Source organism: Canis aureus, chromosome 1 (assembly GCF_053574225.1).
Source record: "Canis aureus isolate CA01 chromosome 1, VMU_Caureus_v.1.0, whole genome shotgun sequence".
Lineage (NCBI taxonomy): Eukaryota > Metazoa > Chordata > Mammalia > Carnivora > Canidae > Canis > Canis aureus.
The window spans coordinates 894,914-911,243 of record NC_135611.1 but is presented as its reverse complement, the minus strand read 5'-3'; the positions used below and the strand labels follow the sequence as shown (position 1 = coordinate 911,243).

The 16,330-nt window shown below is 57.2% G+C and overlaps 1 protein-coding gene across 1 annotated transcript in view; it reads right to left on the bottom strand.

Moving 5' to 3' along the window:
* The window catches only part of PARD6G (par-6 family cell polarity regulator gamma), an 80,984-nt gene that overhangs the window by 31,896 nt on the left and 32,758 nt on the right, over nt 1-16,330 (bottom strand). The gene's annotated exons all lie outside the window — the stretch shown is intronic.

Genomic DNA, 16,330 nt, shown 5'->3' with positions numbered 1-16,330 from the left:
AGGAGCAGGATGCAGGGCAAGCACCCAGCAGACAAGCCGTCTGCATGAATACTCCATGTTCTCCCTAACGTCTGTGGCTGGAAAATCCAACACTCCCGAAGCCGCACACCCGGTGTGTTGTCTGAATGTAGAAAATGGGAGAAGCTCCCAGAACCAGTTGTCCTCCTTATGAAGCATATTTCCTACTCCCATCAAAACCTAAACCAAACATGCCCCAAAGCCCTGAACCACAGAAGCAGCTTTCACTGCCTGCAACTCGGCTGGGGACAAGGGCCAGATCCGCGGCTGGGGCGGCAGGAAACACGGGAAGAAGTAAGAGCACAGGCCAGCATCCAGCTTCTCCTGCCGCTGCCTCCGGCAGCGAGGCCCAGAGCAGCTCCACGCGGCGGGAACGAGTGTTGACAGGTGTCGGATGCAGGCTGCGGGCGGGACATTCTGTCAGCAGGCCGCCCCAGCCCTGGAAACTTTCTCAGGAAACAGGCTTAGGGTAGATCCCGGCCCAGGGAGATGGCGTGTCTCGCCACAGATGCTCAATGGTGACTTTGTGTCTGGTTTTCCCAGAAAATGCTGAGATTTGCCATTAAAAACTGCACAAGCACCCAGAACAGTGTGTGAGCGACGTGCGGCAGGTGTGAGTGAGGAGGCGACAGCCAGGCTTCTGGGGCTCTGTGTGCTCTGACAGCTGCTGTCCCTGCAGGCAAAGCCCAGCCCCGAGCTCAGGGGCCGCCCGGTCGGGGTGCTGGTGCCCCTCCCTCGGGGCTCTGGGGTTTCTGTGGCACCTCGGGCTATACTCAGGTGGGAAGACGTCTCTGGGCCTCCTTTCCCTGGGGAGCCCCTGAGCCTGCCTGCTGACCCTGTCTGTCCCCCCCTCCCCCATTAGCCTGTGGCCCAGCTCTCCTCCTGGCTCCGCATCAGCTCCACTCCGGGATGGTGGGCACCCGTGGCTTCCGCACCACCAACTGGTCACGCCCTTCTGGAAGACCAGAGGTCTTTGTCCACAGGGCACCAGCAGCAGAGAGCAGTCACTCCTGCAGAGGGGTCTGTGGGGAGACACGGTGGCTGCCGTCCCACACGGCTCAACGGGGACACAAGGGGAGGGGCCTGTTTCCTGGGCCTTCGACACCTCCCCGGAGCCAAGCCTATAACCACTGACCCTGGGCAGCGTTGGCTCTCCTGTCCTTGGTCCCCTCCACTCCTGAGTCCTCAGTGGCCTTTGGGATTTGTAGCAGCGGCCCCTCCTGCTGGGAAGCAGTGAAGAGCCAGGAGGAGAAAGAAGAACCCACACTGCCCGACTGTGCCTTAAGAACGTGCAGAGTCAAGGGAAACAGCCGCCTGCTTTCCTACGTTCTTGCAGAAGCCACGGGGGGGGGGGGGGGTGGGGGTCTGGTCACAAAGGCCCAACTGGAAGGCACCATTCCTGCCTCAAGCGCATGTAGGAGACTTTCTCACCAAACCTCGAGGCACCCGGCCCGAGCCTCCACAAGGGGGGCCTGGAAAGATGATGGCAGACGCGCCGTAACTGCACCAGGCAGAGCCCGGGAGCTGACATCACTCAGGTGTGTGTCGGCGGAGCAGCTGGCGGGCAGGATGACCTCACTTGCACAAGCCCCGAGCTGCAGCCACACGCCCCTGCCCGCCCACCCAGCGCAGGGCACGATGCTGTTCCTTGCCAGGGCCGGGTCCTACCATCAGCAGGTCAGAGCCCCCAGGGCCCCCAATGCTGCTACGTGCCCCCCAGCCCGTCCCCACCACCCGCAGGGGCCGCGCTCGCTCTGCAGTGTACCCGGCCTCTGTGCCTGAGTCCCCCCAGCAGCGCCTACGGCCGAGGGGGAAGAGCCTGAGTTGAGGCGGCATGGGCGGTGGGATGGCGGCAGATGAGTGCAGACACCCCAGGGGCTTCGGGTTCAGCCACTGCCCCAGCCCCTTGGCCCCCAAGGCTGCACTGGCCCCTGGATCAGCGAGCTCAGGGAAAAGGGCAAAGCCAGGGGTCAGCTCTAGCATTGAACGGCTGCCCCCAAAGCCCGGTGTGGCCACCACGAGAAGTCCCCGGGGAGGAGTCTGCCTTCCCATCAGAGTGTGGTTCCACAGCGCTCCTGCAGATGCTCGGTCACTTAGGGTCAGGAACGCAGGTGTCCTGGTCCGACACCGAGAGGCTGCAGTGGATGCCCTGCCCCGGGCTCACAACCTGGGACACGAGCAGCAGCAGTGACGGGTGGGGCCTGGCTGGCCCTTTCCCCATGGACAGAGCAGAGGTCGAGCAGGGTGCCTGCCCCAACTCCGCCAGGGACAGAAGTTGTGCCAAGAGAAGGGAGAGTCACGTGTCCAGCGTGAGGGACACGAAGGCCCCGCCTGGTGGCCCCGCCTCTGGGCTCTGAAGTTGCTCAGCTCCAGGAGACCCACGGGCTTATGGCCCCAGGCAGGCAGCTCCTGGCAGACAGTGGACACGGCAGCAGGTGACAGTGCCATGCTCAGCACTCTGCCCGCAGGGGTGGGGTCCTTGCTGCCCTGGGTTCCCTGGGAGGGCACAGAGGCGGGGACCCCGCACCTCAGGCTGTGCCCCGGCCGCCCTGGTGGGGCTGTGCGCATGGAAACATGGACGTCAGGCCCTGCTGGGGCCAGGCTCTGGAGGGCCAGCACTCAGGCCCTGACTCCCCTCACACTCCCTGGGACATCGACCTACAGCGAAGTTGGGAAGCACCCCAGGGGCTGGGGCCCACATCTGCCCCTGGAAGTTTCCAGAATGACCACCTCATTCTCAAACCAACTTGTCTCTATCACGCTGCACGATGGGGACTCTTGATCTCCATGAGAAGCAAGACTGGTCTAGCTCTGGCCTTTCCTGGGGAAGCAGGACCTTCAGCCTGCAAGCCCGCTCCTTCCTCGTCACAGCACAGAAAACCCGCAGGGAGCCATCGTGACCCACCTCAGAGGTTCCCAACCCCAGGGACACGCGGTGACAATGGGCGCCCCACAACATAGAGGCTGGTGTTCGGGGGCCTTGTCAGGCTTGGAAGGGGCTGTGGGCCATACAGGGAACAGGCCCAGGTCACAGGCTGGGAGCTGGGGGGGCAGGTGCCTGGGGCTGGCTGGTGGCCTGTTCCACTCGACTGTCCTCATCCCAGGCAGGATGTCCCTGGATGGGGGAGCCTGGGCCGGGGCCACCATCACACGGCTGACCTGTGGGTAGAGCCGGGGTCTGGTAGACCTGGACGTGGTCTGCAGAGGATGAACTGGCTCTGGCAGATGATGCGTGTGGCTGTCCTCCGCTCTGGCCGGGACTCGGGGAACCTGCTGCACAGGGCAGCATGCATGGGCATTGGGATACCCTTCGGCCTGGGCCCCTGTGAGGATGCAGCCCCAGCGGCTGGGCTCTGCTGGGGGACCTGGGGTACATGCTGAGCCTCCTGTGGAGGTTCCTCCCCTCTCATCCTGCATCCTCCCTGGGGGTCTGACCAGGGCCCTGGCCCAGGGGGCTGGGGCAGGAAGCTGGGCCATTCCCCCGGTCCTAGTGGGGCCCCTTCTGCTGCTGGCCCTCCTGCCAGGGTCTGGTCTCACCCTGCCGTCTGCAGAGCAAATGTGGAAAGCAGGCCCCGGGGAAGCGAGCTGGGCCAGCCGATGGAACCCGTGCTCCCACAAGACCCTGGGACGGCATGCACATGGCAGGGGGGTGGGCAGCTTCGTGGAGGCCAGAGCCCTCACACCTGTGTCCACCTCCCCTGTCCTCCCCGCCACGGAAACCGAGGCCAGGGTCTGCAGCTGCTGGGCTGGTCACCCAATGCCCGCCGGGCCCCTCTGCATCCAGCATATGACCCTGCACCGTGGTGTCCCTGTCCCAACATGGCTGGGCCACTAGGGAAGCCTCTGCCGGGGGCTCAGAAATGGCAGCCCTGCTTTTGCACTCACACCAAGTAAGCGGTGATGGGGCTGTGTCTGACTCTTGGCTCTTGGCTGCGCTTAGGGAACCGTTAGCTTCCGCTGATCACAGACACATTTATTTGTGTTTTTTAAAAGACTTTATGTATTTATTTGAGAAAGAGAGTGAGTGAGCACAAGCAGAGGGAGGGGCAGAGGGAGAGGCAGACGCCCCGCCACGCAGGAGCCCCACGCAGGGACCGACCCAGGACCACGGGGTCAGGACCTGAGCCGACACTTCGCAGCCTGGCCACCCAGCATCCCCATATTTGCTAATGGCTGAGAACGACCTGGACACATGTACACACCTTAGCTTTAAACTTATTTCTGTCAATATCTGAAAATATGCATTAAAGTTAATTCACACTTTAAGGTAATAATGTTTTTGGCCAATGTGTTCTGATGACACGTACAAACTGGGCAAGGACAGCTTCCACCGGGCAAGGTGGGTACCCTCTGACTCTGCATCACCTGGATGTCACCCGGAGGTGTAGGCAGCCTTGCTCTATCCGCATTAGCCAGAAGTGCCAAACAGTTGAAGCAACATGCCGGCTGCAGAAACCCCTCCCCAGCGTGTGGGTGCACAGGGCTACCGCCTGTGCAGGGGGAGCATGGAGGGGATGCACCAAGTCCTCCAGGGGGATGGGCCTGTCCCCTGTGCCCTCCTGCATGGTCACTGTTAGAAGGTGGCATCTACAGGAAAATGCGGCAGACGGGAGAGCCATGGTGGGGCCGGGGGCAGGTAGGACTCAGAGCCTCAGTGTCTGCGGGAAGCTGGCCACAAAGGAGCCTGGTGCAGAAAGATTCGCTGGCCTGCCCATGGCTCCTGTAGAAACTACGACTAAAGTGACCCAAGAACATGAGCGGCAGCATCTGTCAGACAATCCTCCATGGCCCCGAGGACCAGGCTGAGGGCGACCCTGGATCCTTCGTCTCCATCCCTGTCCAACAAACAGCACAGAGGAACCAGCATCCTTCTGGCTTCAGCTCCCTGCCAGACCCCACGCCTCAAAAGCTGAATTTAATAAACCAGTCACAGTGCTTTTTTTAGATCAAAACCAGCTTCGATGACTTCTTACACAACTTTTAAGTAAAAAAGAATGGAAAATACAAAAAAGAGAGAAAAATCTGTAAATCAAGCTGTGGAATGAAGTTAAAATTCTCCAAATCAGGAAATGAACTGACATGTTGTTGTGTGAGCTGAGCCCACAGATGAGGAAACCACACACAGACTAGGACAGACTCTAGGGACGTGTGTCCTCGAATGTCAATGCTGCAGAAACAGCTTTAATTGCTAAATATGTTGGAGCAGCCCCGGTGGCCCAGCGGTTTGGTGCCGCCTTTAGTCCGGGGTGTGATCCTGGAGACCCGGGATCGAGTCCCACGTTGGGCTCCCTGCATGGAGCCTGCTTCTCCCTCTGCCTGTCTCTGCCTCTCTCTCTTTCTCTCTCTGTCATGAATAAATAAATAAAACTTAAAAATTGGATTTAAAAAAAATTGCTAAATATGTTGGTGCTTATAGGTCTATCTTCCTGGGTCCTTTTTATATTCAAACAAGATGAATTTAAGAACCTGTCCCCAGATGAATTTGACCCCTGAGTAAGAAAGCAACACTCAGGTCTTTAACCCTACGAACCCACAGCACACCTCACACTTAACTGTGGATGCTCCAGGTTGGAGCAGGACAAGGACACTGCCTTGGATGTTCCAGCAAAACAGCGAGCCGAGAAACAGACAGAAGAGGCATCCAGGTGGGAACACAAGATGTAAACTTGACCCCCGAGTGGAACTGCGGGGCCACATGGGAAGTACGTTCACCCTCTTGAGGAACCGCCGAAATGAAGGCAGCCACGTGTCCTCACAGGAACTGGATGGACTATGGCCATCTGGATGCGGAGCAGTACCGGGCCCAGAAAGGGACACAGCACTGACACTGCAGTGCGGCTACCTGCAAGGAGCACAGGCTCAGTGACCCATGCTGCCACCCAAGCCCACGCATTGCCCAACTCTAGCTCCATGACGTGTTCACAGACACACACAGCAGATTTGTGGGCACTGGGGACGACTTAGCGGGTACATAGCTTCTTTCTGGGGTGACAAGAAACACCGAAGCTTTGTTCGTGGTGCACAATTCTGTGAACCACCTAAAGGCCGCTGAATCGCACATTTGAAATGGGTGAATCATAAAAAAAAGAAAAAAGAAAAAGCCTATGTCTTTGCCTCTCTCTGTGTGTCTCATGAATAAATAAAATCTCAAAAAAAAAAAAAGAAATGGGTGAATTACGTGTAATTACGTGTAGATGTAAACTACATCTCAAAAAGTCTTTACTCAAAACACTTTATTGAAAAATAAACTGGTCCTTCCCAGCTTTGGGGGAAGGAACAGGTCCCAGCAGCCTAACACAGTGTGCTTTCCCATGGCTGCACCTCAGGACCTTCTGCAGGATGAGACATGGGCCGGTGACCCCAGCGCTACCCTGACTCTCTGTCTTTGCTCCTTCCCAAGTGCACCAAAGCCATGGGCACTGGATCGGTCCACACCATGCAGCGCATGCCTTGCCGTGTCCTGGGTGCATGTGTTAGTGTCTTGTTTCCTCACATGCTTCCTGTCCCCGGGATGAGGGCCCGTGGGAGCAGGGATGGGGCTGCAGCCATGAAGCCCTGGCTGATGTGCTCTCCAGTGCGTCTCTGAACGCAGTCACCAAGGCTCCTTTCCTCCTACTTCGTCCATAGGAGCTTGGCGCTCGTTCCAGGCCGTTCCATCCCTGCCTCTGTGCCAGTCTCAGAGGTGCCACAGGGAGGGTGGCAGTGTGTGAAGACTGGGCGTTGTCTTTCCAGGGTGATCCCCATGGGGAGGTGGGAGTGGCCTCAGGGGCATGTCACACACACCAGACCTCGCTGACACTGTTTCATTAACTCTGGTAGCACAGTTTCCAGACAAGCGAGACGCAACACGATCTCCACTGTGTATGAGACAGAGACGATGGTGCCAGGGTGAACGTCAATGCGAGTCCAGAACTACGATCAGAAGACAGGGGACGAGTTGCCTCATTAGCTCTGAAGCTGAGGCTTGAGTGACACCCGGTGCCCCTCACCACGCCCACCAGCAGCAGCATCCTCGCTCCCCTAGTTTGGAACAAGGTCCGGCCCTCTGACTGGGCAAACACTCAGCCAAGATCTCACAGATGGGCCATCCAATGGGGCAGGGAAGACGAACCCAGACAGCATGGCTGGGCTTGGGCTGGCCGACTTCCTGTCATCTGCGCCACACTCTGGGGTCATGGCCTCCAGGGCCTCGAGGGCACTGCAGACACCCAGAGTCTGACATAAGGCTGAGGTGAGTCTCCACCAGGCCACCTTATTACCCTCCCAGGCTCTGCTCTGGGCTCAGGGGACACTATGCTTTCTGGTAAGTTACTAGAAGATCATTCCGTCTGCAATGACCCGGCAGGTCCTGCAGGCGGCAGGTGTGCGGCCTCATGGTTCCAGTAATGTACCCTCATGGGTACACAACCTCAGAGGGCTGCTTTGCATTCCTGGCACGAGTGATCAATTCCCTCTAGCCCACAGGTGGCAAAGCCGGCATCTCTACTTACAGATCCATCTTGAATTACATCTTCAGAAGGGTCTTTAACTACTAACGTACTAGAAAGCAGTGACTTAGAAACTAATATTAGAGAAAGTAGATTAACTTTGTCTTTCCTACTTCACTACAGTCGGACTAGCGACCGGAATGTGACCTGAAGCAGAATCAGTCCCGACACGTAGTAAAGACCTGGTCACAACATGTGTCACGCACCCTGACCCCGGACAGCGGTGTGGCCACATCTGTGAGGGGCGCTAACAGTGATTTCACTGCAGCTGCTGCTTCTTCTATGGTTTTAAAAGTAACATAGGGATCCCTGGGTGGCGCAGCGGTTTGGCGCCTGCCTTTGGCCCAGGGCGCGATCCTGGACACCCGGGATCGAATCCCATATCGGGCTCCCGGTGCATGGAGCCTGCTTCTCTCTCTGCCTGTGTCTCTGCCTCTCTCTCTCTCTGTGACTATCATAAGTAAATACATAAAAATAAAAAAAAATCTTAAAAAAAAAAAAGTAACATAAAGTGGGGTATCTGGTGGCTCAGCCTGTAAAGTGTCCCACTCTCGGTTTCAGCTCAGGTCACCATCTCAGAGTTGTGGGGTTGAGCCCTGTGTCAGGCTCCAGGCTAACCTGAACCCCCTTCCCCTCTACCCACTTGGGTGCATGCTCTCTCTCTCTAAAATAAATTAAGAAATCTTAAAAAAAAAAGTAGCATAAAATTCCACCCCCAATCCCTAAAATCTGCTTCACGATCAATGTCCTCTCTTCTTTTTTGGTCTTCAGAATCAACGTCAGACATGGAGGAGGAATCGTCAAGAGTGGTTCTTATGGCGCTGTGCACACACACGGGACAGCCCCAGGCTTTGCACACCACACGCCTCCTGGTGAGGGCTCAGCGTGGAAGGAACCTCGTTCCACAAGCAGGACACACGTGATGGGCCGCATGAGGGGCCCGGACCAGGAGCAGCAGGTGTGTGGCGTGCTTGGGGACGTCCTGTGTGCCTGCCTCCTGTACCACAGCCCCTTCCAATGCCTCCAGGGGCAGGACAGGGAGGCAGGATGGCAACAGCTATGCTCAATGCACCTGATGTGCCAGGTGCCGTTCTGACAGGTCTGATGGGTGAGGACGCCGAGTCCAAGATGGGCGAAGAGACCCACCTGGGCCCATGTGGCTGCTGAGCCAGGGGCAGGGCCCCACATTCCTGGTGGCCCCTCCGAGGACCACGGCTGACCTAGGAAGTGGAGGACAGCGGTGACTCCCAAGGAGTGAGACTCAGAAAACCTCCAGTTCTGGGAGCTGATCTCACGCAGCAGACTTCACAGGATGTACTCAGATCCAGCACTGGCTGGATGTTGCGGGCACAGTTGGTCCCTCCTGGTCCAGGGGGCTCCTGCCGCCCCAGGTCTGTGCTGCTTCATCCTGGGTCCTGATCCACATTCAGGAGCCACTGAGAAGTGGGTGGGGTGCTGCTTCCACAGCACCAAGGGCCTAGTGATCACCAGCCCAGACCGGGGGGGAGGGAGCACAGGGTCGGGGACCCAGGGGGGCATGGGGGCCGGGAGGACAGGGGGGCACAGGGACAGGGACCTGGCACCCCCCAGCCTGGCTGGTCCGTGCACCTGCTCTGCCGCCCTCCCGAGCTCCGTTCCCACCATGCAGCGCCTGTGCTCTGCCTGTGGCGCTCCCTGCGGTGAACAACAACCAAGAACAGGGTCTGGCCTCAGCGGGCCCACCTCGCCCACATCGCGCGCCCCATCGGAACGAATGCCCTGTGCTCCCCCCTCACATTGAAATCTCGTTTGTGGTGTAAGAGGTGGGAAAACAGGGGATGCCTGGGTGGCCCAGTGGTTGAGCGTCTGCCTTTGGCTCAGGTCGTGATCCTGGGGTCCCGGGATCGAGTCCCACATCGGGATCCCTGTGAGGAGCCTGCTTGCTTCTCCCTCTGCCTGTGTCTCTGCCTCTCTGTGTCACTCATGAATAAATAAAATCTTAAAAAAAAAAAAAAAAAGAAGAAGTGGGAAAACAGGAAGGAGAGAGAACCCTGATTCCCCCCAAATGGCAGGACCGACTGACTTCCCATAGTGTCTCAGCAGCAGGGTGTCTATGCCAGTCACTCGGTGCCGGGATCGCCAGGCCAGAAAGCAGCTTGTCCAACACATGTGCAGGCCTGGGGGCCACCCCGAGGGTCAGGGCCATGGGCAGGCACTGCCGTCACACACCTGCAGCCACAGGGGTTGGGGCACTGGGCAGGCGGCGCCAAGTCATAGACCATAGGCCATGGCCACCAGCCCTGCCTTTTGAGACGCTGCTTCAAGCTCTTGGGATCACCGTCCACGTGTCTGCCCTCCCAGCCCCAGCTGTGCCTCGGCCTGTGTTTGCAGGACACCGTGGCAGTCACCAGAGAAGACAACTGTAATCAAAACGCCGAAAATAACTGCTGGCAGGGAAGCCCATACTTAGAGCAGACCTCCTTCTGTGGTTCTCATGGCCGCATTCCGTGCCCAGGCCTGGCTGCGGCGCCGGACCCCTCTTCCTTTCCAGGAGGACGGCAGGGGCTCCAGAGAGGCCTGTGATGAAGCCCCTGCTGACTCTGCCAGGGCCCAGCCACGGGGAGCAGCCCTTGCAGAGCACAGGGCCACTGGGCAAACGGCTCTGCTCCCACGAGCCCACCAGAGACCCCCAGTTTCTGCCGTCTTCCAGCCCTGCGCACAAGCACCGGCGAGAGCTACGCTGCAGCCACATAGCACTCCTTCCCCGCCCTGCTCAGGGCACGACCCCTGCGCTCACCCTTTCCCAGACAAACACGGCTTCACGGGGGGGGGCCTCCGTCCCGGGGTCCCCCTCACCCCATTTCCTCCTGGAGGGAAGGGGCAAAGCACCAAGAATTCAACAGTGTCAAATGACTGTACAGAGGCCCCGAGCCAAATGCAATGCCGCCTCAAGAAGAGTGAAGTGGCTGGATGGAGACGTGACACGGTGTGTGATTTCATCTACCGCAACGCACTGTGTGCCCCGCGCAAACCTATGCTTGTTGTGCATTCCCAGAGCTGCGTGACCAGCACCCACTCCTGCCTGATTCCAGAACATTTCGAAGGCTGTGATTTCTGCAAGTTCATTTAGTGTATTAACCTATAGATCATTTATGCAAATACAAGCAATGTGAACACAGATCACATCCTCTTGTTCTGTTACAGATGGAATAGAAGGCATTCTGTTCCTGTGTTTTCCACTTAATACGTCCTGGAGACCCTGGATTTTAAGAACTGAACATGTCACCTTCCAGCATCTCTAAGAGGCTACCCAGCACAGTAGCAGCCATCTGGGCATCTGGTCATCACAGTGGGCAGCGTGCTGCAGGCTAGGAAACACAATGCGTGTCCGCCTGCCATACAGATGTCAGTGTCCACAGGAATCTGCTGTCCTGGGCCACTTCCTGACGTTTCCCCTTCCCAACCTGTGTGCCATTCAGTTCACAAGCCGAGGGCTCTGCCTCCTTCACAACTTAAGCTGCGGGAAGAAACATGAGAGCAAGGACTGTGGAGGCTGCCCCGGGCACAGGCTGGACCCCTTGGCTCTCTCGGCTCAGGTTTATCCTCTGTGAAAGGGACAGTCCACCCTGATCCCCACAGGCTGGCGCAGGGGTGGGGCAGGGGTGCTGTGGGGTCTGCGGGCCAGGACACCCCAACTTGCCCATGATAGCTGCACACCTTCACTGGCCCCTGCCACCCACACAACAGGCAGGAAACAGGGCTTGTGTGTGCGTGGCTGTAAGCCTCACCCAGCAACCGTCCGAGGCCTGCGACCTGCCCAGCAGTTGTGTAGCCCCACCTATGGTCCCGGGAGTGCCTAGCAGTCACCCCATGGCCTGGTGGAGCGTGCGCAGCACAGTGGTACCTGAGTGCTACCTGGGTCTCCAGCACCAGGTGCACAAAGGTTGAAAGCAGCAAACGATAAGGAGGATGCACATTCTACCCAGAAGTGTGTGGCAATCCCCAGGAACCATGCTCCCTGCCTCATAAGTTCTTTTTGCGGAATTGGCTCTGCACGTGAGGTCTGTGTCCTCACCTCGGGGCAGGAGCTCACAACCCTACATTTGCAGCAAGTTCACTCCTGTGACTCTGAGGGGCAGGCGGCTCTATCGGTGTCGGCTGAATCCCCGTGTCTGCACACGTGGCAATGGTGGGGGGACCTGCAGGAGCCATCTACCTCTTCAAGCTAACGAACCCCGATTCCTAACGTTGGTCAAAGCTCTCTGACTCTGCCCTGCCAGCGAAATGCCCGCTTCAGGACAAGGAACCCCTGACCCATCACTAGGGGAAGCTGGAATGTCCTGGGAGGTGCCTGGGTCAATGGCGAGAGAGCACTCTGCATGTAACACACCAGGGCAGGGAGCACAGGCCAGCAGCATGACCTCTCTGCTCGGGTCACACAGGGAAGTGCAGGGTGGGTCAAGGCTGAGGGCAGGGCAGACCCTTCTGACACACGGAAAGGTGTGCTGTGCCATGGGCCCCGTGCGGCAGCTCAGTGATGCCCAGGGATGCAGGCAGGATGCAGGCAAGGATGGCTACCGGCCCTGATCCTCAGTCAGCACAGCCACGGGGAGGGAGCTGAGGGGCAGGGCTGTCACGATGCCTACTCGCATCTGGGAGGTGGAAGGAGAAATGTCCAGAGGGAAGCACATCTGCCACACTGTTGGTGGAGCCCCGGAGCCCTCGGGGCCTCCTGCCCTAGCATAGAAAGGCAGCACAGAGGCTGCCATCACAACACAACTCACTTCCCAACCCAGGCTCTTTACAACATATAAGGCCCCAAGCAGGTAGAGGACAAGGGTGTGGTGACCCACTGTTCTGAGTCATCGCTGATGCCCTGATACGTCCAGAGGGTCTGGGAGGCGCTCTTTCCTGGGGTGACTCAGCTGGAGACTCACAACCTGCAATCTAAGGTCCAGGATGCCAGCCCTGGGTGCCGCTGTGGTCAGTGCGGGGCCCCAGGCGTGAGCAACCAGAGGGAGCAGGGCCAGCCACGGTCACTGCCCCCTGGGAAGGCCCAGTCCTCTGCGGGGGTGTGGGGACCCCATCAGCTTCTGCACAAGTACGCTTCCTCACCCTTGGATCTGAAATATTTAACAAGATGATAGACGTGAGACACACACGATGTGCAACAGGAACATGTGCAAGCAGAGCTCCGTCTGGACTCACCCGACACACAAGGTTCAACAGGTAGTGTTTCCCTTGGGAGGATGGAAAGTTCGGGAGATGGGTGCTGACCGCACAATACCTTGAACGTCCTTCACTTCACCGAGCTGTACACTCAAATGTGGTTAAAATGATGAATTTTGTGTTATGGATGTTTTTCCACAATAAAAAAAATTAGATTAGCCTTTATTGTTGTTCAGTACACACTGTGGTAACACCACCCTTTCCAATGCACAGCACTCCCCAGCTGGCAGGAGGCAGGAGGCAGGCGCGGGCTGGGCAGCCCAAAGGGGCCCATCCTGCACCTGCTCCTTGGCCCACCATCTGCCTCGTCCCTGATCTGTCTGCACGTGTTGAATGCCTCAGAATGGCCCAGGGCTTGGAGACCTGGGGTGCCAGGGACGTGCTGTGGCTGCTGGCCTCTGTGCTGAATCATTTTCCCACAGGACAGGGTGGAAAGTAGAGATACCGGGCAAAAACAGGAAGACAAACCACTGTGCAGGAGGAAATCCAAGTCTTGCTTATGCTTCTGGGAGAGAAAAGTTCACAGTGGAAATTTTTATATCTCTGGACTCCACATAAGCGCAGGTAAATCATTCGTGTGTGTGTGTGTGTGTGTGTGTGTGTGTGTGTGTGTCCTGCCCAGTATAGCCTGTCCAGGGGAGTCACAGAGACACGTGGAAGTGGGCAGCGCTGGCACAACAGTGCCGCCAGTGGGCAACAGGCCTGTGCTTAGGAAGGAAGGAAGCGACAGACGAGCAGGTGACCCTCTCCAGGGCCTGTGAGTCCAGGGGCCTAGGATGGTGGGGGCACCACCACGACTTTGTTCAGGGCTCTGAAGATCATTTCTACAGCAGAGCATCGCCTGTCCTGCCTGGCTGCTGGCAGTCTTCCTGGTGAATCCTTGGCTGGAGTGGGGGCCCCCGACACTGCCTGCTGGCCTGCACTGCTGCCCTCTGGAGTGAGAACACCTTTTAGAAAGACACGGTCCCCAGAGTGGGTGGAGCCTCTCCCTGGAGCGGTCCAGCTGGTGTGCTCCATGGGAGCTGCACCCAGGGTCCAGCCTCTTCCTCATGGGCCCTCCAGGGCCGTCAGTAACTGCACGTTCTCTCCAGCAACCTCATTCCTTCCTAAAAAGATGTTTCTCCAAATAGAATGGCATCTGATCAGGTTCAAAATGACCAGTAATCATACCGTAAGTAGCATACTCAGCCTAATTACCCTAAGAGCATGACTCAGGTGTAGATTTGGGGGCCTCAGGCTTAGGGAAGAGCCTCACCGGGTCCAGCATGCTGGTGCCTCTGTCTAGCAAAGATGCTTCAAATGCAGAATGCTTCAGAGAAAACACCGTGACGTTAATACCCACCAACTAGTTCTCACTTACACAGATGTTTCAGCCAGCTGCTTCATAAACAGGCCAAGAAACATCTCAACTCAGGGTAATCTGCGTACAGACACCCATGAGACATGCAAGTGGTCACAGAGCCCGTACGATCCTTTGGTTGCTTCTCCTACGTGTCCTGTCTTCCTGTCCGCCCGTCCTGTGTGGTCTCTTGGCCAGCGGTGTCGTCTGCCAGCATCTGGTCCCCAGCTCCGCAGTGCACACCTACTGTGTGCAGGCAGGGACACAGCACCAGGGAGTTCCGCTCTGCGGAGCTCCTTGGTGCCATCTCACCATCTCTCCAGTGCTTGCTTCAGCCTGGCTCTCCTGGACTGAGCCCCCCAAAACCTTGTGATCTCCTGTGACTTCACACACTCTTCAGTTGGCCTGGCTCCACATCCTGAAGAAGCCAGGCTTTCCATTCCCCATCCCGGGGCTCCCACAGCACACTCACTGGGGTGGTCACTGTGCTCCTGGGCAGGATGTGGGGTTGCAGAGCCCTGAGGGCAGAAGACCCTAAGTGACCTGTGACTGTCTAAGTGCTGGGTGCTTACAGGGCTGCTAACTGGAGGAGCAGTGGCACAGCCTCACAAACTGGGATGAGCCTATTAGTATAGCAGTTGAGCTAAACGAAGAAATTAGCCAAGAGCTGGTAATTCTGTCACCATCACGAGTGACATCAGAGAAGCTGAATCTGCAGTGGAGGGTCCTACAATGTATGGTGCAAAGTCAGTGGTGGCTGACCTCCCTCGGACCATCACCCAGGTCAAAGGGGAATGGCAAAGACCTGACTTTCAGAAGGTACGCAAGGCCAGATCATCCCTCCAAAATTTCTGTGCTCACACCTGTGGCTGCCCATCCCCAGAAATGGCCAGAATAGTTCAAAGTTAACCCCTTGCTTACAAAGGCCCAAGGGGCTGGCATTCCTCGTTCTTGCAGAGTTTTTTTTTTTTTTTAATTTTTTTATTTATTCATGATAGGCACACAGTGAGAGAGAGAGAGGCAGAGACACAGGCAGAGGGAGAAGCAGGCTCCATGCACTGGGAGCCTGACGTGGGATTCGATCCCGGGTCTCCAGGATCGCGCCCTGGGCCAAAGGCAGGCGCCAAATCGCTGCACCACCCAGGGATCCCCCTTGCAGAGTTTAATTCAATAGTACATCAGGTTTCAACTCCATCCAACCCAGACAAGTAGGTCCTAACTGAACCCAGCGTCCTGTCCATGAGAGATACTTACAAAGACACTTCTGCTTCACAGAGCATGTGGTCCAGGACATTCAGGCGTGTGTACTTATCACCAGGCTTCAGAGAAGGCAGCTCAGCAGGCTTCCCATAACCTGCCACCTGCAGCAACATGTCTGTCGGGTCCCACGGAGGCCCTGCTGACCTTTCCCATGGCTCTCCAATACCAAACAACCCCTGCGCCCGTAGTAGACACCTGCACTCAGATGGTGGGAAGAGTATCCAGTTTGCTCCCACGCTGTTTGAGGAAAGTGCGAGATCTAGTAAACCCAGGGAGGGATGACTAGTGTGCAGGCTTGCGTGATCGGCTGGGCTCCAGGCCTCCACCTCCCATGGGAGGTGCCTGAGTGCCCAGCTCTGGCAGCTTCCAGACAGGCACACGGAGGAGGCTGTGAGTGCAGGGCATAGGGCTTACCAGGCAGGCCATCGGAAGGGCCAAAGAATACCTTTCTTCTAAAAATAAGTGAAGGCACAGAACCCTAACACACCCTGGTAACAGAAACACAGCCCTGTTATAGTATCTGAGGAGTATGCTCTTTTTGTTTAAAAAGATTTTTTTTCAAAGAGAAATCCTGCTAACACAGACAGCTTGATAACCAGTCAGTTGGCTCAGGATCGTCAGCTTAAACATGAAAAGAAAGCCCCACGCTGTGCTTCCATGCTTGGCCTTTCCCCTTCAAACGGGACATCCTTGAGCTCCTCCTCTCTGACAACTGGCTTAAATAAACATGTTAATTATCCAATGACCAGCCACTGTGACATGATGGAAAGGAAACAAGTGGGATGGTCACCTCCAGACAAACCACTCTGGCCTCCACAGAGGCTTCAGCAGGAACAGTGGGTCTGCGTATCAGCCACGGTTTGCAGCTCCCACCAGGAAGGCCAGGCTAAGAGGAGCTCCCTAAATTGCAGGACATCTGATACCAGGTATAGTAGGATAACAGCCCCAGAGGGTCCTAGCTGAGGGCCCAGACTTGCAGAGTCCCAAGCTGGGTGCTGTCTTAACAGGCGAGCAGCCT